General features: G+C 44.0%; 2 pseudogenes; one reads left to right on the plus strand and one right to left on the minus strand.

Annotated features, from left to right (window-relative positions):
• Window positions 1-333: 333 nt before the first annotated feature.
• Window positions 334-3,497, minus strand: LOC115756602 (annotated as a pseudogene).
• Window positions 3,498-10,513: 7,016 nt separating this feature from the next.
• LOC115740858 lies at window positions 10,514-22,331 on the plus strand (annotated as a pseudogene).
• The last annotated feature ends 1,260 nt before the right edge of the window (window positions 22,332-23,591 follow it).

Below are 23,591 nucleotides of genomic sequence, written 5' to 3' on the forward strand. Positions count from 1 at the left end.
TCTCTTCCGACTAATGTTAGGTATTGATGTTTAAAAGCAATTTCATTGAGCATAAAAAGTGTAGAATGTTGTTTGTTCAGGCTGTCCTAACCAAGTAGTTCCACTCTCTCGGTCCGAGAAGTGCATCGAAACTGGTACTATTGTAGCCACCTAAATTGTAGGGAAGATGCAATCTATCATAACCATGTAACCTTCAAAAGTGTCTTTAGCTGTCTTGGTTGCAGATTTGCATATTGATGACTAACAACAAAGGAGGAGGAGACAAAGAAAACTCCATGAAATTAGAACCATCTGAATTGTGCTCTGCAGTTACTGCTTGTAGCTTTACAGTAAGGCGACAAGTCCACGAGGCATTTAGTATTGTCGGGAATGAGCAATATTTGGGAGAACAAGTGCAAGTGAAGAGAGAAAAGTCTTCCTGAGGATGATCTACAGTCAACTTTCAAGCAGAAACTTTTCCTAACATCTGACAATATACAGCTCTCTTCATCTGCGGTCAAGGAACCAATGACTCAGTTTTTCGACTTTGCATATGAAGATGTGATTCTCTTATCTACTCGACAGTAGTCACTGAGATCTCCTGCGTGTTACCATCAGCTGCGCCGTTTCGGTTCTCTAGTTGAGCATTGCATAGGCTTTCCTTCCTTTTGCCCCAGAGCACACAGTACAGCCCCAGAACAATGATACAAGCTCCTATTAGGCTGAGGAAAATGCAGAGACAAAAGTTGAAAGTCTTTGGTTAGACGGAATCAGCGCCAATGGATTTGCATCCCTGAGCGTGCTTGTGCACTCACATCAAACATGCTATAAATATGAGACTGGCATTTTAGATCTGTTTTACCTGCCCAGATGAAACTCTTCGTTAAACGCTACAGACGAGAATATCCCCACGATCACGAGCAGCAACGGACAAAACATTGCTGCAAATACCGGCCCTTTTCGACTTATGCACCATGTTTGTAGATAGTACACTAGCGACGATATCACGACTCCCTGTGGAAGAAAATGGGCAAGATGAATCCCGCTTCAGGTCGAAAATCCTACAAAATCCTTGAATTTTGAGGTGGCTTTGATTCGCTCGTGATGTCGAGATGGTAGGTTATCAATAAAGAATCAGAGTTTGAAGGCAACGGGACAAGTAGCAAATAAAAAGAAAGAGAAAGGCACAACTTGGATTGATTTTACTAAGAAGAAAGCGTAATGATGTAAAAATCGTATTCTTAAGCCATGCTTACACAGTAGATGATGGTCCAGAGCTGCACGTTCACCTCCAGCTTCCACAAGCTCCGATTTCGCGCAAAGAACAGAGAAAGGGCAGAAGATTGCAGCAATGCGAAGAAGCAAATCAAAGCAGTGAGGGACAGTTGAGCTGGATAGGCTTTGTATATGACAGCCTACAATCACGTAACGCGCTAAATTATGCAATTCCATCCTCCTTCATAATTCATCTGTATCGCTAAGGGTGTGTTTAGTAGTCAGAATAAAAATCAGAATATGATAAGATTTATCATATCTTGTGTTTGGCTCCTGCCCAAGACAAGATAAAAGGGGATATAAGGGGAATAAAGCTTGGATATAATTATCCCATGGAGGAGGTGGGATAAGAGTGGATAGGATTTCTTTTGTCCATGATATAAAAGCTATTTTTTTTCAACAAAATTCTTAAATAATAAAATTAAAATAATAATTAATTTTGAATTATATTTGAATTCTAGTATTAATGCTAACATACAAATAAAAAATAAAATTTTTATATATACCTGTATGTATTTATAAATTTGAGTTTCTTTCTACTTTATAGTATTTATTTTGTGCATACACACACTTCATATCCATGTCCGTACATATTTTAAGTATGGTAGTATAGTTTATTATCTAATAAAATCTTTATTAAGAAATGATGGAACAAAATAAAAATAATGAAAAAAAGATATATACAAAATTTAAAAAAATAAGTAAATAAAAATGAAGTAGAAGAACCATATTTTAAATGAACAAATTCGAACTTGAAAGTGATCTTTTTAAATCTCGAAGAATGTAGGACTATGAAATTTCTATAAAAAAAAGCCCAGAAATCTCCATCTCCTTCTCTTATATATCTTTGGTTCATGTTGAAGTTTCAGCATTCCGTTGTATTTTTTAGTTCATATTAAGACTTTACGAAAATGGCGAGAGAGTCGAAACTTCTTCTCAATGGTAGGTTTTTGGTTCACGTCAAAATTTTATAAAAGAAGAAAGAGAGTCAAAACTCATTTTCCTCCCTCGCTTTATGGTTCATGTCAAAGTTTAACCAAAGTAACGAGAGAAAAAAAAAACTTTTCGTAATTGCAAATGTGGATGATCACACATTTTCTCTCTCTTACTAGAGTTGGGAGTGAATTATGAGAGATTCTTATACTCTCCTTTTGTGCATTTTCAGGTTCATTTATATTGATATGTGCAAATGCAACATCATAGGACACACACATATCTGACTTTATTATTGCGATTCACCAAACAATGGATAGGATATGGCAAAATCACTAGATTTCATATCATATCATATCCGATCTTATCCTGGTTAGAAATCCAGACGACCAAACGCAGCCTAAAAGTTCAACGTCAGCAATATCACCTGGAGAATAAGCCATGCACTCCATGCAATGTAACTGGTCAGGATAAGCAAAGAACCTTTGATCCAATTTTCTTTTCCATGCTTCAAGACATCAGAAGCTTGGCTGGCGTCACGAAGGCTTATCAGTGGCCTCTTCAGAAGGATTCTTATCAGGTACCTTCCCTTCCAGAAGGTGAACAAGAGAGACCCGCCAAGGCAGATAATCGCGCCGATGATCTTAGCTCGGCCACTAGCCTTCTTAATGCTGAGTTTCTCCATCCTGAGTCAAGAGCACAACCCAAAGAGGGATACTTCGGTTATCTAGTATAGACTCGGCAAACCGAAGACCGAAGACCGTTTTAGCACCGTGAAATGAGGTGTTACCCGAGCATAACTGCAATGAGAAACGTTAAGCAAGGGATGACATTACTCAAGGCACTCGCAACGGTGGCAGAAGTGTACGCTAAACCAGCATAGTACACATTGAGATAGATGGTGGTGCCAAGGGAGGAGAGCACGAAGATTTTGGCCATGACTTTGATCGAGAGCGAAGGTCACTGCTTCCTGATTCGTCCATTCACAGTTTACCATGTCAATGAAGTGCGGTAAAACAGGAGAAGCATATGACAGGGCAACGGATTCTTTACCTTTCAAGCAAATAAGCGAAAGGGCCTAATAACAACACGGCGATCAAATGGCGGTAAACAATGAACACGAGCTGATTGAGCCCTTTCTCGAGGGCGATCTTCATGAGAATGTTCGAGCCTCCATAGGCCAATTGAACTAGCACCATTGCCACAAAAGAAGCGCCATTTCCCATGACAGGCAGACGAAGCAAGCCCTGTTTGTTTGCTTTTAGTTTCTGTCTGTGGTTTGAACTGAATAGCTTGAGAAGCTTCAAGGAGTACTTATACCAGTGGGAACAATTAGTTTTATAAACAGAGTTAAGTGGAAATCACAATTAGTTTTGCTATTCGACCAAAAAAAGAAAAATTGTTTGCTAGGGAGGCAAAGCATGATGAGCCCACCTCCACCTTTTCTTCTTCCCATCCAATGGAACATATTCCTTATGGAGGGCTGCATGACAAAGCTCTTTGAGATGCTGGTGCTTCCTGTCGTATGAGATGTAACGTTCTCCTCCGATTGTGCTCCTTGAAGAACTCGATTCGACTATTTACCCTTCTCTCGCTTTTCGGGCCCCTCTATCGCCAAGTTCGTGGCTTATGGAATTAATTCGACCCCGATCCATGCGTCCTGTGGTAATGGTCTTTTCTTGCTTACTCTTAGCACTCAAATGTAACGGTTTCATATGCCTTTCTCTATCGGTGAACCGCCAAAAACTTCAGCAGTCCTGGGATCTTGGCGCAGTTTTTCAGCTCTGTATCAGGAAAGCACACACTGCTGCTTTTGCCGAAATCAACTGAAGTCAATCTAATCTTCATGTTATTAAGAGCTTAGCTTGTCTGAAAGAAGAAAGGCTAATGAGTTTGGAAATGAAGAAGCAGGCCGGGTAAATACCAGGTACTGATGCCTCCTCTCCAATTGACAAAGTTTTGTTCTTGCCCCTGAACTTTGCCGAGTGATCACTACTCGGAAGAGAATGATGCAATCGAATGATGCCATGACGCCATGCTCTCTTTAAAGAGCTAGTGAAATTTGTTAAATATGTCTCGAGTTTAAAATTGTTATTGGCACCACAAGACAAAATATGGGGACCACGTTTGATCATTACTCAAGATTTTGGTCTGATAGGAAAGAAAGAAGAGCACATGGCTTCTTGAGTAATGGAAGATCAAGATTTGAAAAAGGAGAGAGTGACCCACACATTATTCTTTCCTTTACTCCTCCTCCTCATTGTCGTTCATAAAAGAAGAAAAAGGTAGGGTTTTGCTTTCCTCCCTTTTCTTGAACCTACAGAAGCCATATAAAGAGAAAGAAAAGGGGGAGGACCTATAGTGAAAGTGAGCCGCACAAAGAAGTGAAGAACAAGTAGAGAAAAGCCGCGCGAGAGCAAGAGACGTTCTGGTTTCTTGGCCGTGCGCGAGCTGTTGCTTGGGCTTGAACACGCGGACGGATTTGTGCTTCGTGAGTTTTATTTTGTTATATCCAAGTAAGTTGTTTATTTGTGAACACTTTGGGTTTGGGTATAATCTAGGTGCGGGAAACACGAGCGTATTGAACGATTGTAATTCCGATTCTCCGATTATAGTGGATTGTTCTTCTTGGCTCTCCCGTGGATGTAGGTACCGATATTCGGACCGAACCACGTAATCCTTGGTGTCATTTATCGTTCCTCGTTATTTCTCTTGGTGCTTTCGCATTGATTTATTTGCAAGATCTGGGTTAGCTTCCGCGTTATATTTACAACAATTGGTATCAGAGCCTTGGTTCGGATATTCTAGATTGTGATTTGGGGCTTTTGCTTGTCTGATTATTATCTGGATATCTTGTGATTGCAATTATGTCTGGAGTGAAAGCTGAAATTGAGAAGTTTAACGGGAGGAACAACTTTGGGTTATGGAGTCTCAAGATGGAGGCGATATTGACAACTCAAGGTTTAGCAGAAGCATTGGGGCTGAGTTGCCAAACGATGACTGCTGAAAAGGATGTGGTGATGAGGAAAGCTAGAAGTTTAATCTTTGAATTTATCGGATGAAGTGTTAATAGAGGTTGGCGAGGAGAAGGATACCGCAGCATTGTGGACAAAACTTGGGCGCTCTATGTAACGAAGGGTTTGAACAATCGCTTATACATGTTGAAGAGGATGTTCCGGTTCGGATATCGAAGGTACGTCTATCGAACCCATCTAGATGAATTTAATAAACTCATGATGGATTTGAAGAATGTCGGTAAGACACTTGATGATGAAGAGCGGGGCATGATGTTGTTAGCTTCCCTACCGAGTCATGGGAGCACTTTCGATTCACGTTGCGGGCGTACTACGATTACCTCGAAGAGGTAAAGTCCGCCTTATTTTCTAAAGAGTGGCGAGAAAGTTGCGAGATGACGTCTAGCAGGATGTAGCGAGGACTAGTGATTCGGGTAGAGAGCAACAACGAGGGTCCAGAGCAGCAGAGGTAAAGCGATCTAAGTCACGTCATAGAAAGTCCAAGGGACGCGTGAAGTGCTTTGAGTGTCCGAAGAGGGCACATCGGAGAGATTGTCCTAAGTTGAGAAATAGAGGTGATAGCGAAAGCCACAACCGTGTGGCGAACGTTGAAGAGAGCACTAGTGATGCGAGGTGTCTTGTGTGTGACCGCAAGTTCATCGGAGATGAATGGGTGCTAGATTCGGGGTGTTCTTATCATATGACGCCTCATAAGAATTTTTTTACCCGGTTTTTTCTCGAGATGGTGGTAGAGTTCGTTGGGGAATAACGCACCTGCAAGGTTGTGGGGATAGGGACTTCGGATTCGGATGCACGATGGCGTGGTGCGCACATTGACGGACGTAAGGCATGTACCGGAGCTCAAGAAGAACCTTATTTCTCGGGGACACTGATGATATCGGGTGTAAGTACACCGCTGAAGGTGGAGTGCTGAAGATCTCTCGAGGTGCATAGGTGATGAAAGGGAAGAAAGTGAGTTCTCTCTATCATCTCTTGGGAGAGGCCGTGACAGGAGCCGCTGCGGTTTCATCGGTGAGTCGATTCGATCTAACTCGTTTATGGCATATGCGTCTAGGGCACATGAGTGAGGCGGGTATGACGATCTTGAGTGATAGAGGGTTGTTAAAGGGTCGAAGACAAGTAAGTTAGACTTATGTGAGCTTGCATCTTTGGGAAGCGGCGGGATTAAGTTTGCTACGGTATTCATTCGACCAAGCAACCGGTAGAATATATTCATTCGGATGTCGGGGCCGTCTCTGTTCCTTCGAAAGGAGGTGCTCGTTATATGCTGACATTTATCGACGATTATTCCGGGAAAGTATGGGTATACTTTTAAGCACAAATTGATGTGTTTGATCGGTTCAAGAAATTTAAGGCATTGATTGAGAAGGTCGGATAAACGGATCAAGTGCCGAGAACCGATAATGGCATGGAGTTCGTGGTAAAGATTTTACCGAGTTGCGAGAAAGAAGGGATTGTGAGACACCGCCAAACTGGGACACCACGGCGAATGGCGTGGCGTAACGGAAGAACGAACTTTACTTGAGCGGGCTCGGCATGCTTTCGCATCTGGAATAGGCAAGGAATTTTGGGGGGCGGTGAACATGGCCTGTTACGATTAATCGATCTCCGTCATCGCTTCGAGTGGAAGACTCCGGAGGAAGTATGGTCGGGAAACCTGTTGATTACTCCGGATTACGAATATTCGGATGTCTGCGTATGCTCATGCGAGTGATGGTAAGCTTGAGCCGAGGTCGAAGAAGTGCATATTTTGGGTTATGCACATGGGGTGAAAGGCTACCGGCTGTGGTGCCCGTCCCGATCACCCGGTTTTTTTAAAAAAAAAGAAATATTTTTTTGAAGAAGTGAAATGCTTCGACGAGGAGTTCGAGACATGGATCATGGTGTTAGTAGTGAGGTGGAGCTTCGGTGGAGACTCCGGAGACCTCGGAGGTAACGGATGTTGAGGCTGAGATGAGGCCAGTTCTGAAGTCGGTGATAGTGAACAACAGCGGCCGCGGCATAGTATAGCCGCAGACAGACAGAGAAGGCAAATTAAACCACCGGTACGTTATGCTTATACGGACTTTGCTTATGCTTTGACTGTAGGTGACGAGGTGGAGACGGATGAGCCTTCGTCTTATTCTGAGGCGATGGCTAGTTTCGAGTCGTCGCGTGGCTAGGGGCTATGAGTGAAGAGATGGAATCACTCCATCGAAATCGGACATGGGAGTTAGTTAAAGTACCAAAGAGCCGGAAGATTGTCGGAAGTAAATGGGTCTACAAACGGAAAGAGGGCATTCCTAGTGTCGAGGCGGCGAGATATAAGGCGAGACTTGTTGCGAAGGGGTATACCCAGTGGGAAGGCATTGACTACGGTGAGGTGTTTTTCCCGTGGTAAGGCATACTTCTATTCGTGTTTTACTTGCCTTAGTTGCTGCACGGGATCTTGAGTTGGAGCGACTTGATGTGAAAACGGCGTTTCTTCACGGTGAGTTGGAGGAGCAAATTTACATGAGGCCGGAGGGATTTGCTATTCCGGGTAAGGAAGATCATGTTTGCTTATTAAAGAAATCTTTATATGGGCTGAAACAATCTCCTAGACAGTGGTATAAGCGGTTTGACGCTTTCATGGCTAGTCGGGACTATTCAAAGAGTCGGATGGATAGTTGTGTTTATTTTAGGAGATTGAGGACGGGTCTTTGATATATCTGCTATTATATGTTGATGATATGTTGATAGCGGCGAAAAATATGTTCGATATTGATGTCTGAAGAGGCGTTGAGTGCTGAGTTTGAGATGAAAGATTTAGGTGCTGCGAAGAAAATATTGGGTATGGAGATTTTGCGTGACGGGGATTATTACGTTTGTCTCAAAAGAAATATATTGAGAAAATTGTTGCACGTTTTAATATGCGAGCGAAGTAGTCGTGAGTACGCCATTAGCAAAGCACTTTAAACTTTCGGTTAAGTTATCGCCGCGGCGAGGAGGAAGAGGAACATATGTCTCGTGTTCCTTATTCTAGTGCCGTGGGTAGTATTATGTATGCTATGGTATGCACTAGGCCGATATTTCACAAGTCGGTGTGGTTAGTCGTTATATGAAACGTCGGTAAAACTCATTGGGAAGGCTGGAAATGGATCCTCGGATATTTGAAGGGGACATCGGACGTTGGTATAGTATACCGGAGGGACGGAATGGCGGTGAGACCACTGGTTTTGTGGATTCGATCATGCGGGTGACTTGGATGAGTGCGGGTCTTTAGCCGGGTACGTGTTTACGCTTGCGGTGGTGCGGTTAGTTGGAAGGCGTCCTTACGGGACCACGTAGCCTTGTCGTCGATCGAGGCGGAGTACATGGCCCGACCTTTGTAGCGAAAGAAGCGATATGGTTGCAAGGTTTGCTCATGGACTTTGGGTTAGAACAGAAAAGTGTTGATATACACCTGTGATAACCAAGGTGCGATTTATCCGGCATATAATCCGGTTTATCACGAGCGAACGAAGCATATCAATATCGTACCACTTCATCCGAGATGTCTTAGCGAAGGGTAAGATTGTTGTGAAAAGATTGCTACGAAGAACCCCGCGGACATGATGACTAAGCCTGTTCCTTTGCGCTCAAGCTCGCTTGGCACTATTGGCGTCTTGGAGTGAGCGCCCGTGGGGGCGTTGGGAGAGCAATGGATGATGAGCATTATTAACTTGGCTTCAAACATCGGCCAAGGTGGAGAATTGTTAAATATGTCTCGAGTTTAAAATTGTTATTGGCACCACAAGACAAAATATGGGGACCACGTTTGATCATTACTCAAGATTTTGGTCGATAGGAAGAAAGAAGAGCCATGGCTCTTGAGTAATGGAAGATCAAGATTTGAAAAAGGAGAGAGTGACCCACACATTATTCTTTCCTTTACTCCTCCTCCTCATTGTCGTTCATAAAAGAAGAAAAAGGTAGGGTTTTGCTTTCCTCCTTTTCTTGAACCTACGAAGCCATATAAAGAGAAAGAAAAGGGGGAGGACCTATAGTGAAAGTGAGCCGCACAAAGAAGTGAAGAACAAGTAGAGAAAAGCCGCGCGGAGCAAGGACGTTCTGTTTCTTGGCCGTGGCGCGTTGCTTGGGCTGAACACGCGGACGATTTGTGCTTCGTGAGTTTTATTTTGTTATATCCAAGTAAGTTGTTTATTTGTGAACACTTTGGGTTTGGGTATAATCTAGGTGCGGAAACACGAGCGTATTGAACGATTGTAATTCCGATTCTCCGATTATAGTGGATTGTTCTTGTGGCTCTCCGTGGATGTAGGTACCGATATTCGACCAACCACGTAATCCTTGTGTCATTTTGCTCGTTATTTCTTTGGTGCTTTCGCATTGATTTATTTGCAAGATCTGGGTTAGCTTCCGCGTTATATTTACAACAAAATTAACGGTCCATTTATTTCATGAAAATGAATAATTTGAAAAGAAAATAATTCTTGTAGTAATCAATGAATGAAAATTAATTTCATTACTGTCGATAATTTATGTCTAAGCATTTTCGTGAGCGGTTAAAATATTTTGCATTCATTCATTTTTGCAAGCGATACAAGTAATTTTTTAAGGAAAATATTTTATAAATTAAGCATTTTTCACAAAACAAACAAAGCTCAGTTATCTGCATTTTTGTGCAGATTTTATTGTCGATGATTGATCAATTTTTTTGGGGATTTTTCCCCTTTTAGTTGGAACAATAAAAAGTTATTGTCAAGTTATATGGAAGTTCTCGAAAATGAAAAAAGAATCTAATATAGGAAAAAGAGAGAATAAATCTCAAGTCTTGAATTTTTTTCTTGTTTTTCGATCAAGTTTTTTACTTTGCTTTGGAGATAAATAAACTAGAAGCTCTAAAATTTGTTATTACAGTGCAAGTGAGTCCTAAAATTTTCAAAAAAATATAATTAAATCCTAAAACTTATCATCAAAGTTCCATTGAATTCTTCAACTTTTAAAAAATGCAATCAAGTCCTAAAATTTATCACCAAAGTATAATCAATCTTAAAAATTTTGTCAAATTGGAGAAATCAAATCTTTTCATTGATTGCCCTTTTTCCAAAATTTTAAGACTCAGTTATATTTTTAGGACTGACTTAATTATACTTGGTCCAAATACTTACTCGTCTTATGCATGCAACCATATTCACATAGAGAGCAATCTGTGGTGCGATTTCATTTATCAGTAAGTTTACAGCTTGTTGATCATTCCAGATGTCTGTAACAACTGCAGAAACAGTTCTATTTCAGTATCGCATACCCCATCTGCTTCAGCTGGCTAGATGTCTGCAAAGGGAAGGAAAGTTTCGGGGAGGAGGATACAATGGCAGCAAATTATGCATTTGGCCCTCTTGGGGATGACTTCTCGAACTACAACAACAAGAGGTGAACCGCCATTGAAGAAACTTCAAAAGAAATTCACCTCCTTTGTCCTCTAAGTTGAGAAGGATGACGATTCTGCAGGCACAGGTTGATATAGAAGAGCTGAAGAAGCAACTTGAGGAGAGTGACATTGAGAGGAAGCATAAATAGGAATGTGAGGCAATTAGAAAGTTGATTGCTATGCAGCCACCAAGATCTGATGCAGCTGCGAGGGAGAGCGAGTGTGTTTTGAGTGATTGTGGGCTGCTCTTTTGAGCTGGATGCTCCTGCATCAAGATCGGATGTGCAGGAGATCATTACAGAGCTGGAGAGAGAGGTTGCAGCTCTAGAGGCTGAGAATACAGCAAGTTTAAGAATGCTTGAGCTTCGGAGAAAGCAATTTGCCCTGTTTTTGCATGTGGTATGTGGCAAATGTTGGTATTTGAACCAGCACTTGCTTTTCCTAGCTGCTTGACATGATATGTTTAAAAGACTTGTGATAAGCATGATTTAGACTGTCCTTGTAACTTATCTTGGAGTCAAGCCAGTATATAGTGAATTGATAGAACTAGTATATAACCATGCGTGCCCTCAGATAACCAGTTCGCTCACAAATTCAACAGAACACGTACAGAGCTCCATATTTATTGTTCCTCCAGCACTCTCACATCTCTCTCATTGTTACGTACTCAGCAATCCCCATATATGATTGAAGACTTCGCCAAATCGAGAAGCTCTTATGTTAGAATAATGTGGATGGCAGTTTCGTCTAGAGATATGGTACTCCTATTATGTCATCTTTTTGGGCGTTGGTGGGATTCCCCCAGAGTTGATTTACTTTGGCCCAACCTTTATAACAAACTCCTCTTCCAGTGGTTATACCTGCTAGATGCTATTTCTTCCTCTGATATATGACCGTCCTTTCCAACAGATTCAAGATTATTTCCTCTTACAGATGATTAACTATTCCACTTGGTGAATGGTGCGTAAGTACTCATCTTGAAAAAATTTCAGTTCCTATGCATACATAGGTGGAGGAGCTACAGACTACTTTAGAGGAAGATCAAAAGAATTTGATTGAGGAGATGTAGATTGCTGCAGAGGAACAGATGTCACCCCCCAATCCCCGGGCCTGCAACATCCCTACCAAATCGCCTCAGGTCACGAAAGATAGCATCCTAGGTATGCTATCAACCTACTCGCTTACGGCGCATGCAAAAACGTGAACTCTCCCAAACAACAAACAACATATGATAGTAAAACAAGAAATAGACACAAAAGTCATTCACAAAAGACTGTTTCATTAATGAAGTCAGAGCGAATGAATTTTAACCCTACGGAGCTACAGAAGACATATACAACCCTATTCTTCGAAGTAGCTCGCTAAGACCTCAAAAAGAAACACGGTCGGATAAGGTTAAATTCTCATCTACTCCCAAAAACTACTCTGACAACCATGCCCTAACATCACGGGCTCCATCACTTGAGACCAGAAATGGTTAAACGACGGGGTGAGAAATAAATCTCGGTGAGTCAACGCCTAAGCCCGGCTAGGGCGTTGATTTGCTAAGACATCCTAACAAGTAGTCACATCAATAAAGAGCAGATATTGCATCCACATGCAAGCTTGCCCTCCATGCCACACATAATGCGATGCAGCCTCGACTCAACAATCAAACCAATCAACCCAAATCAATCCATTGGCAAAGCATCACAGCATTTGCATCACCGGACACTACAAGTAGTCCATTTATTATTAGCAACGACCCGTAGGTCCAAGACACTAGTCAGTTGGTGCTCTCTTGGCGGAACTAGGCATCGTCCCTTACTTCCGGCGACGCCTTCTGATAGTCCATGTGACTCCGCTCGACCAACCGGAAGACAATAATTGTCGACACGGCACGAAGCTAACGGGAATCCTTAAAAGGCTTCGGCATTTCACAAGTTGCGACCGACAAACGAACAGCCAGAAGACAATGATCGACGCGCATCCAGCAACCAGAAGACAATGATTGCTAGGACCGACCAACCAAAAGACAATGATTGTCGAAATTATCGAATTATGTGACCACTCAAGCACTTCGACAATCAGCCGGTTCATTTCTTTGAATTTAGTCGAATGCTCATACCTGCATATTCAAATACTTGGCCCAAGGCCGTTTTCGTGCAAAATCATGCAATTTGATCTCATACGTAGTTACATGAATGCACAGCTTTATCGACCGATAAATCAAGCAATTTGGGGCGATTAACCTTTAATGGGACCCTCACGGCAATCAATAGTCAATTATGGCATTCACATCCAAAAATTCAAAGATTAATTAATCAATTGCAACTAGTCAATTTTCAATCAAAATTTCAATTCCAATTGATAGTTAATCGCGTGCTCGTCTCTGATCTATCGCTCGCTCGCGATCAATCAACACAATCAATCAATTCAATTAATTCTAATCATCAATTAGCCACGAACAACCTAGCTAATCGACTAATCTTAACTAATTACAGTCATTTAGCCTAAACCACGTTTCTATCTAGTCCGACCGTAATTAATCTACCTAAATACCATAATTAGCTAATTAATCTAATTCCGAACGCAATTAGCGTCCTAACCAAGAGTTAGGGGCTAACTCACAAATCAAATTAGCTCGGGCAATCTCAAATCGGGTGGCGACGACAACAAACTTGGCTCAGCCCGGCGGCGACAATCGGCGACCCGCGACCCAAAACGAAGCCTCGGGTTCCTCAAGTTCTAACACTCACCCAAAGGGTTATCAAGAGGCGACGACCCTCCGGGATAGCGGCACGGCTCGAGAGGTGGCAGCTAGCGGTCGTCGATGGCCGGAAAAGTGGCCGCCGGCGGTGAACAGTGGTCGGGTAGGGCTGAATCGGGGGAAAAACATGGTTGGACGATGGAGTCGGGGTTGTTTTTGGGGGGTTTCGGGTGGTCCAAGGGCTGAGGGAAATTCGGCCAAGGTTGGGGAGTCTTCGGAGTTGCTGTAGGTGGCGTCGGTGGCGAACGGTCGGAGGCTGCGGAACGAGGGCTTGGGTCAAAACAGGGCGGGCGGGTCCAAAATAGGGGAAGTCCGTTCTTGGCTTAATCCGAGCTCCATAGGCGCCGATCGGTTTCCAACGACTCCGGGGGACGACTAGGGTTGAATGATGACGACTAGGGGTGGTCGGTAGGCGGCAGATCCAGGCGGAGTAGCTACGGTAGTCGTGGGGGGCTGGTGGCGCAAAAACAAAGCGGGTTGGGCACTAGGGTCTTCCGAGAGCGCTCGCGATGGCCTGAGGCGGCGTACGACGGTCGTGGCGGTGGCCGAGGGTCGGAGGGAGCCCAAGGTGGTGATTGGTGGTGGTTGAAGGCGGTGGCAAGGGCGGACGCAACTCCAATAGTCCACCGAAGTCGAAACAGAGCGGGGGCATCGGGGCTGTTCCGGAGCTTTACGGTGGCGCGTGGGGCCGTTGAAGAAGGCGGAGTGGCAAGCGGTGATAAGCAAAGGTGGTTGGAGATGGTGGTCGCACAAAAATGGCCAGAGAAAGGAGGATGCATGCTCGGGTGGGGGTGGTCGTACGGTGAATAACCGTGAAGGGAGGAAAGCGGATGCAAGGGAGAGAGAGAGAGAGAGAGAGAGAGTGTGGGAGTTAACTAGGGGGTTGGAGATTTGACTAGTAGGTGGGGGATGTGATTGGTGGAAGAGAAAAAATGGGGCCTACTTGGAGGGTTTGAAAATTTTTGACTTTAGTGAATTAATGAGGGGTGAAATGATAAATAAATAAATCGGGACCGATCGGATATTTGGCTCAATCGATCGAGAATATTTTTGGTCTTCACGGGTTAGGCTTGGTCCGGACTAGGTTTAGGCGCAAGGATTAAAAATCCTAAATCGCGGCGACCGAGATTTCGAGACATAATTGAAACCGAAAGACAAATCGGGAATCGTCCAAAATTCGTCACTTACGTCCTTGCGATCTAAAATTTCACATCAACTGGAATTCAATAATAATCCTTTTTATTGAACTCGGTCTCTTTACGGACGGTCTAATTTCCAAGGCGTCACAACTCTCCCCAGCTTAGGAAATTTCGTCCCCGAAATTATAGTACGATCACGACTACTCAAAAAGATAAGGATAGCTACTCTTCATAACTTCCTCGTTCTCCTAAGTGGCTCCTTCGGTCTCATGGTGTTGCCAAACCACCTTGACCAACTAAATCGTCTTGCTCTAGAGCACTTGCTCTTTCATATCCACAATCCTAACTGGACGTTCCACGTACGCAGCTCGTTCATCTAGCTCGATTTCTTCATAACTTAGCACATGAGCGGGGTTCGGCTCGTACTTCCTTAACATTAACACGTGAAACACATTATGCACTTAAGCCGGTATTGGCGGCAACGCTAGGCGATAAGCCAAATTTCCTATCCACTCCAAAATCTCGAAAGGCCCGACATATCTAGGGCTTAGCTTACCTTTCTTGCCAAAACGAGATGTGCCTCTCATAGGCGACACCTTTAGGAAGACATGATCGCCCACTTGGAATTCCAAAGGCTTATGCCTCCTATCGGCGTAACTCTTCTAACAACTTTAAGCTGTCCTCGGTCTGTCTCTGATAACCTTGACGGCTTCCATAGACTGCTCCACTAACTCGGGACTAGTGATTTTCCTTTCACCTACTTTGTCCCAATAGACTAGCATCCTACATGCTCGTCTATACAATGCTTCAAATGGTGCCATCTTGATACCCCGTTGAAAACCGTTGTTGTAGGCGAACTCAACTAGATGCAACTGCTCTTCCCAATTGCCTTCGAAATCCAAAACACATGCTCTCAGCATATCCTCTAGTGTCTGAATCTTCCTTTCGGATCGGCTATCTGTCTGCGGGTGATAGGCTATATTGAACTGCAGTTTCATTCCCAAAGCGGTCTGTAGACTTTTCTAAAATGCGGTAGTGAACTTGGGATCATGATCTGTGGTAATTGTCACTGGCACTCCATGAAGTCTCACGATGTGCCTCACATACAAATTTGCATATCTGTCCAAAGCGAAGACTTTTCTTACTAGAATGAAGTGCGCCGACTTCATCAATCTGTTGACTACAACCCAAATTGAATCGTGTCCTCTTTGACTCCTTGGCAATCCCATCACGAAGTCCATCGTGATGTGTTCCTATTTCCATTCTAGGATCTCCAAAAGCTGCAGCCGTCCTCCGGGTTAACGGTGCTATGTCTTGACCTGCCGATAGGTCAAACACTTAGCCACATGCTTGGCTATATCTGCCTTTATACCATTCCACCAGTAGTGTTGCTTTAGATTCTGATACATCTTTGTACTCCCAAGATGGATACTATAACTGCTACAATGTGCCTCCGATAAGATATCCTCCGTTAAACTTTCATCGACGGGCACAACTAGACGTCCTCTAAACTTCAGCATCTCATCTTCGGCCACTTGAAAATCGACCCTTTGTTTAGCCGAGTCCTCTTGAAGGATCTTCTGAATAGTGGGGTTCGTTGACTACGAGGTCTTAATTCTAGTCCGCACTTTCGGCTCAATCCTCAATGTAGCCACAAGACTCGACAGACGACTTATCTCCAACTTGAAATCCGAGTCTCTCACTTACTCAAGCAACCGCCATTCATTCACACGTAATTGAGCAATCGCCGATTATCTACTCGGGGCATCTGCAACCTTATTTACCTTACTTGGATGATATAATATCTCGCAATCATAATCTTTAAACAACTCCATCCATCGACGCTGCCTCATGTTCAACTCCTTCTGAGAGAATAAGTACTTCAGGCTCTGATGATCGCTATACACTTGAAAACTTTCCCCGATCAGATAATGCCTCCAAATCTTCAAGGCAAACACGACCGCAGCCAACTCTAGGTTGCGCGTCGGATAATTCAACCTATGGGGTCTCAATCGGCGAGATGCATATGCTACCACTCTTCCATGTTGCATCAGAACACAACCTAGACCTCTAAGAGATGCATCACTATAGATCTTGAATCCTCCAGAACCGGATGGAATTATCAATACGAGAGCCGCAATTAGCTTATGCTTAAGCTCTCGAAAACTACGTTTGCACTTGTCTATCCATTCACACCTCACATCATTTTTCAGTAGCTTAGTCATAGGCGAGGCTATAGCTGAGAACTTCTCTACAAATCGCCTATAATAGCCTGCCAAACCCAAAAAGCTTCTGATCTTAGCCACTGTCATCGGTCTTGGCCAGTCCATGATTGCCTCAATCTTTGAAGGATCCACAACGATACCTTCACTAGAAACTACGTGGCCTAAAAACGCCACACGAGCCAACCAAAACTCACACTTACCGAGCTTGGCAAAAAGGCGATGCATTCTCAGAGTCTCCAACACTATCCTCATGTGTTGTTCATGGTCCTCAAAGCTCTTCGAGTACACCAGGATGTCATCTATGAACACGATTACGAAGCGATCCAAGAATTCCTTGAACACTATGTTCATCAAATCCATAAAAGCAGCGGGAACATTCGTCGGACCAAACGGCATCGCAGTGAACTCGTAGTGTCCATAACGCGTCCTAAATGTCGTCTTTGGTATATCCTCTTTCTTGATTATCAACTGATGATAACCTGTCCGTAGATCAATCTTAGAAAATACCGATGTTCTTTGCAGCTGGTCGAACAAATCATCAATCCTCGGTAACGGGTACTTGTTCTTGATCGTCACTTGATTCAATTGTTTGTAGTTTATACACAACCTCATAGACCTATCCTTCTTCTTTACAAATAACACGGGTGCCCCCCATGGCAATACATCGAGGCGGATAAATCCTTTATCCAACGGTTCTTGCATATGAACCTTGAGTTCCTTTAGTTTTGACAATGCCATCCTGTACGGCGCCTTAGAGATCGACTCTATCCTAGGAGCTAACTCTATTACGAACTCTATTTCTCTATCGCGCGGTAAATAACCTTGGCAACTACTCTCCAACAAATGAATCGCCTCCAGCGACGAGATTACTACAATCGACGTTCCTCCTTGATTTTCTACAAATTCAAAGCTGGCCCCATCCAAAGGCTTAAATTGAATGGCCTTACGAAAACAATCCATCAAGGCATTTTTCTTCGTTAACCAGTCCATTCCCATGATCGAGTCAAAATTATACATTTCTAGTACCACCAGATCTATCTTACTTTCATGACCATCTACAACTAATCTACAACCAAGACAGCCTATTGCAGCTACAACGCTATCCTTTAAAGGTGTAGACACCTTGTAAACAACATCTAATGGTACTACATTTAATCCAGACAGCCTAACAAACTTATCCGCAACAAAAGAATGCGTAGCACCAGGGTCAAACAAAGCATAAGCTATTCTATTCTGCAAGAGGACCGTACCTATGATGGTCGGCGAGTCCTTCGCCTCCTCTCGGGTGACACCAAACACTCGTCCCTGCGCCTAGGCTCTGTTTTGGTAATTCGGTGGCGCGATCCTTCCAAATGTCCGGTTTGTTGCCTCTGCAGGTAGTCCCTCACAAAATGGCCTTGCTGGCCACATCCAAAGCAGGCTCCATGCATCCCACACGGAGCAGACACATGCCTCCGATTACATAAGCGGCATATATCATCTCGATGAGGCATTGGCTTACCGATCACTCTTCGACGATTTGGACGGGATGTTGTATACATTACCTTGCATCGGCCTCTTCCATTACCGAATGTTTCTTCTATGCGATGGCACAAACCGCGGTCCGGTTGCAACAGCCCTTTTAGACAGATCTCGGTCCACCATTTGAGCTCTCTCATAGAGATCATTGTAATCCTTTAGGTTGAATGGTACCAGCACACTCCCGATCTCGGGCTTCAGCCCATCTTTGAACCTTTTAGCCCTATCCACATGGTCTTCAACCGGTCTCGTGGTATACTTGGATAGCTCAGCAAATTTGGCCTCATACTGATCCACTGTCATTTGGTTCTAGCGTAAGCGAAAAAATTCTGCCATCTTTTGTTCCATCGCGGTGTCAGAGAAGTACTTTCGGTTAAATGCTTCCACGAAAGCATCCTACATCGGGACCATACCATCGAGAAAGACTCTGTCCTTGGAAGTTATCTACCATGTACTTGTGTTCCCTTGCAACCGGTGCATAGCCGGGGTGACCTTATCCTCATTGGTACACCTCAGCGGGTCAAATGCCTTTTCCAACTCCTCGATCCACGAAGTGGCAGCTTCGGGATCTCCGCTCCCAACAAATTTAGGCGGCTTCAGCTTAAGGAACTACTCCACCAACTTCTGTCCGCACTTGGCGCCCTTTATTTGCAACTCCAGTTGGTTGATTCACAGGTGGGGCTTGAGCGGCGGCGGTGGCAGCAGCGTTTCGATTCCTCACTTATTGTCCCATCAGGTCTCTAATAGCTCCCAATGTTTGGAGGATCCTAGCCATGGTCGACTCTTGTCCAACCGGCCTAGCAGTACACGGTGCTCTTTCTTCCTCCAAGATTTCCTCTATCGGCCTGACAGGCCTAGCTCGGGGTGCTTTCCTCTTGTGTTTGCTCATTTCGCAGTTCAATAATGGAGTCCTGGACAACCAATAGCAACCGCGGTCAGAAAACGGCCCCACAACTCGTAGCCATAGCAATAATCACTTGCACCACGATTATTAACCCACTAACTATCCCATTTTCTATCGCTCCTTATTACTCTAGGCTAATGACTAGATGGATTAGGCTGACCTTACTCTGATACCACCTTGGCGGGGATGTCACGCCCCCATCCCAGGGCCTGCGACATCCCTACCAAATCGCCTCAAGTCATGAAAGATAGTGTCCCGGGTACACTATCGACCTACTCGCTTACGGCGCATGCGAAAACGTGAACACTCCCAAACAACAAACAACATAGGATAGTAAAGTGGGAAACATACACAAAAGTCATTCACAAAAGACTGTTTCATTAATAAAACCAGAGCAGATGAATTTTAACACTACGGAGCTACAAAAGACATATACAACCCCATTCTTCGGGGCGGCTCGCTAAGGCCTCAAAAAGAAACACAGTCGGGTAAGGTTAAACTCTCATCTACTCCCAAAAACTACTCTGACAACCATGCCCTAACATCACGGGCTCCATCACTTGAGACCCGAAATGGTTAAATGAAGGGGTGAGAAATAAATCTTAGTAAGTCAACGCCTAAGCCCGGTTAGGGTGTTGATTCGCTCGAACATCCTAACAAGCAGTCACATCAACAAAGAGCAAATATTTCATCTACATGCAAGCTTACCCTTCGGGCCACACATAATGCGATGCGGACTCGACTCAACAGTCAAACCAATAAACCCAAATCAATCCATTGGCAAAACATCACAATATTTGCATGCACCGGACACCACACGTAATCCATTTATTATTAGCAACGACCCATAGATGCAGCATACTAGTCGGTTGGTGCTCTCTTGGCGGAACCAGGCATCGTCCCTTATTTTCGGCGATAGCTTCTAATAGTCCATGTGACTCCACTCGACCAACCAAAAGACAATGATTGTCGACACGATATAGAGCTAACGGGAATCCTTAAAAGGCTTGAGCCCTTCACGAGCTGCGACCGGCAAATGAACAGCCAGAAGATAATGACCGACGCGCATCCAAGAACCGGAAGACAATGATTGCCGGGACCGACCAATTAAAAAATAATAATTGTTAGAATTATCCAATTATGTGACCACTCAAGCACTTTGACACCCGGCCAGTTCATTTCTTTGAATTTAGTCGAATGCTCATACCCGCATATTCAAATATTTGGCCCAAGGCTGTTTTCGTACAAAATCATGCAACTTGATCTCATACGTAGTCACATGAATACACAATTTTATCGATCGATAAATCAAGCAATTTGGGGCGATTAACCTCTAATGGGACCCCCATGGCAATCAACGATCAATTCTATAATTCACATCCAAAAATTCAAAGATCAATTAATGAATTGTAGCCGATCGATTTTCAATCAAAATATCAATTCCAATTGACGATCAATCACGTGCTCGTCTCTGACCTATCGCTCGCTCTCGATCAATCAACACAATCAATCAATTCAATCAATTATAATCACCAATTAGCCACGGATAACTTAGCTAATCGATTAATCTTAACTAATTACGGTCATTTAGCCTAAACCACGTTTCTAACTAACCCGACCGTAATTAATCTACCTAAATATCTTAATTAGCTAATTAATCTAATTTCGAACACAATTGGCATCCTAACCGAGAGTTAGGGGCTAACTCACAAATCAAATTAGCTCGGACGATCTCAACCCGAGCAGCGGCAACAACGAACTTGGCTCCGCCCAGCGGCGACGATCGACGACCCGCAACCCAAAACGAAACCTCGGATTCCTCAAGTTCCAACACTCATCCAAAGGGTTATCAACCCTCTAGGATAGTGGCACGGCTTGGGAGGTAGCGGCTGGCGAATGCCGTTGGCTGGAACAGTGGTGGCCGACGGTGAACAGTGGTCGGGCATGGCTGAACCGGGGGAAAACAAGGTAGAGCGGTGGTATTGGGGCTGTTTTTGGGGTTTTTGGGTTGTCCAAGGGCTGAGAAAAGTTCGGTCAAGGTTGGGGGGTCTTCCAGGTTGCTGTAGGTGGCGGCAACGGACGATCGGAGGAGGCGGAACAACCGTTCGAGTCAAAACGGGGAAGGCGGGTTTGAAACCGGGGAAGTTCGTTCGAGGCTTAATCCGAGCTCCACGATCGGCGATTGGTTTCTAGCAACTCCAAGGGACGACTAGGGTTGAAGGAGGACGACTAGGGGTGCTTGGCGAGCGACGAATCCGAGCGAAGTAGCTGCAACGATCGTGGGGGACCGGCGGCATAAAAATAGAGCAGGTTGGGCGCCGGGGTCTTCCGGGATCGCTCGCGGTGGCCCGAAGCGGCATACGGTGGTCGTGGCGATGGTTGAGGGTCGGAGGGAGCCTAAAGTGGTGACCGGTGGTGGCTGAAGGCAGAGGCAAGGGCAAACGCAGCTCCAACAGGCCACCGAAGTCGAAATAGAGCACGGGGCGCCGAGGCTATTCCGGAGCTTCGTGGCGGCACGCAGGACTTTCGGAGGAAGCAGAGTGGCGAGCGGTGATGGACGGAGGTGGCTAGAGGTGGTGCTCGCACAAAAATAGCTAGAGAAAGGAGGAGGCGTACTCGAGTGGGGGATGGTTGTGCGGTGAGCAGTAGTAAAGAGGGGATAGTAGACGCAAGGGAGAGAGAGAGAGAGAGAGAGAGAGGGAGAGGGAGTTGACTAGGGGGTTGGGGATTTGACTAGTAGGTGAGGGATGTGATTGGTGGAGGAGCCAAAATGGGGCCCACTTGGAAGGTTTGAAAATTTTAGACTTTAGTGAATTAATGAGGGGTAAAATGGTAAATAAATAAATCGGGACCGATCGGATATTTGGCTCAACCGACTGAAAATATTTTTAGTCTTCACGGGTTAGGCTCGGTCCAGGCTAGGTCTAGGCACAAGGATTAAAATCCTAAATCGCGGCGACTAAGATTTCGAGACCAAATCGAAACCGAACGACAAATTGAGAATCGTCCAATATTCGTCACTTACGTCCTTGAGATCCAAAATTTCACATCAACAGAATTCAATAATAATCCTTTTTATTGAACTCGAATTCTTTACTGAGGGTCTAATTTCCAAGGCATCACAACGGAAGAATGGATTGAAGGATGCTAATGGAGGCTCTGAAGCCATGATTGTTGATTAAGGGGTATGTTGGGTTTTGATACTGAATTGTAGTTGTATCACCGTATGTATACTGTCATTTTTCATTTTTAACGGTGACCGGGATTTATTAGTGTGAAGAAAGAGAGATTTTTTGTTCAATATCAGTCCATTTCGTCAGAGCAAAAAGGTGAGGGTTCAATGTTGTATCTTCTCATTCAACTCTTATTTTTCTTAGTTGCATTACATGGTCATGTTGGATTAAGATATCCACATTTTGTTGTGAACCCTTGAATCTACTGCTGGTTTTATTCGAGTCAAAATACATGTGAGCATTATGAGGAGATTGTTATAAGTTATTATATTATTATTTGCTATGGGAATGTCCATCATATTACTATGTACCCTCATTATTATTATAAATAAGAGAGCATGCTAACCTAGAGGGTTAGACAATTCATTCATCCATTTCTCTTCTTTCTTCTTCTTCTTCAAATATGGTATCAGAGCCTAGGTTACCAACATATCTGGACCCAATAGTCACACGGGAGATAGGGATTGTCGCTCCTCTGACCCGGGGCTTGATGCATGAGGGAAAAATTATCGGGGTTATCCCACATTGGTTGTGGAAAGGGCTAGTGATTGGTTTATAAGTGTGAGAAAGAGCATCATCCTTTGCGTTAGATTTTGGGATGAGAGAGGCCCAAGATTGCCCAACACTAATATCAGAGCCAACCTTAGCCAAAACCCCACCTAAATCCTAACCCTAGCTAGCACCACCACCATCCAACTCTTGTTATTTTCTCTCTCTCTCTCTCTCTCTCTCTCTCTCTCTCTCTCTCTCGGCCATTCTCTTCTTCTAGATCTAATTATTTGTTTTATTCATGAAGGTTGTCCGGATCTGATTTGCATGTCCGGATCCGATTAGATCTAATCAAATATATGAAACATTGGAGCTTGTGATCTTTTTCTCCAATCTGATTTTCTGATTAATCTGGTGTATCTAAATTAAATACTCATCATTATGCCGAGTGATACAGAGACTCCAATAGTTGATGCTACTGAATTTGGTGAGGCTGGATTAGCCATGAATAGATATGGTGTGACTGGATCTGATATGATGCGGTCACAAGCTCTGACCTTTATATCTACTTCGTCTAAGCTCGTCGGACGTGTTTTGACGGGACAATCAACATACACACTTTAGAAGAGGAATGTTTTCAAGAATTTGCATGGACAACAATCATCATCTTACTCAGCTTCCTTCGAGCGAGGATGACCCTACTTATGATGAATGATGGTA

This window comes from Rhodamnia argentea, chromosome 9 (assembly GCF_020921035.1).
Source record: "Rhodamnia argentea isolate NSW1041297 chromosome 9, ASM2092103v1, whole genome shotgun sequence".
Taxonomy (NCBI): Eukaryota; Viridiplantae; Streptophyta; class Magnoliopsida; order Myrtales; family Myrtaceae; genus Rhodamnia; species Rhodamnia argentea.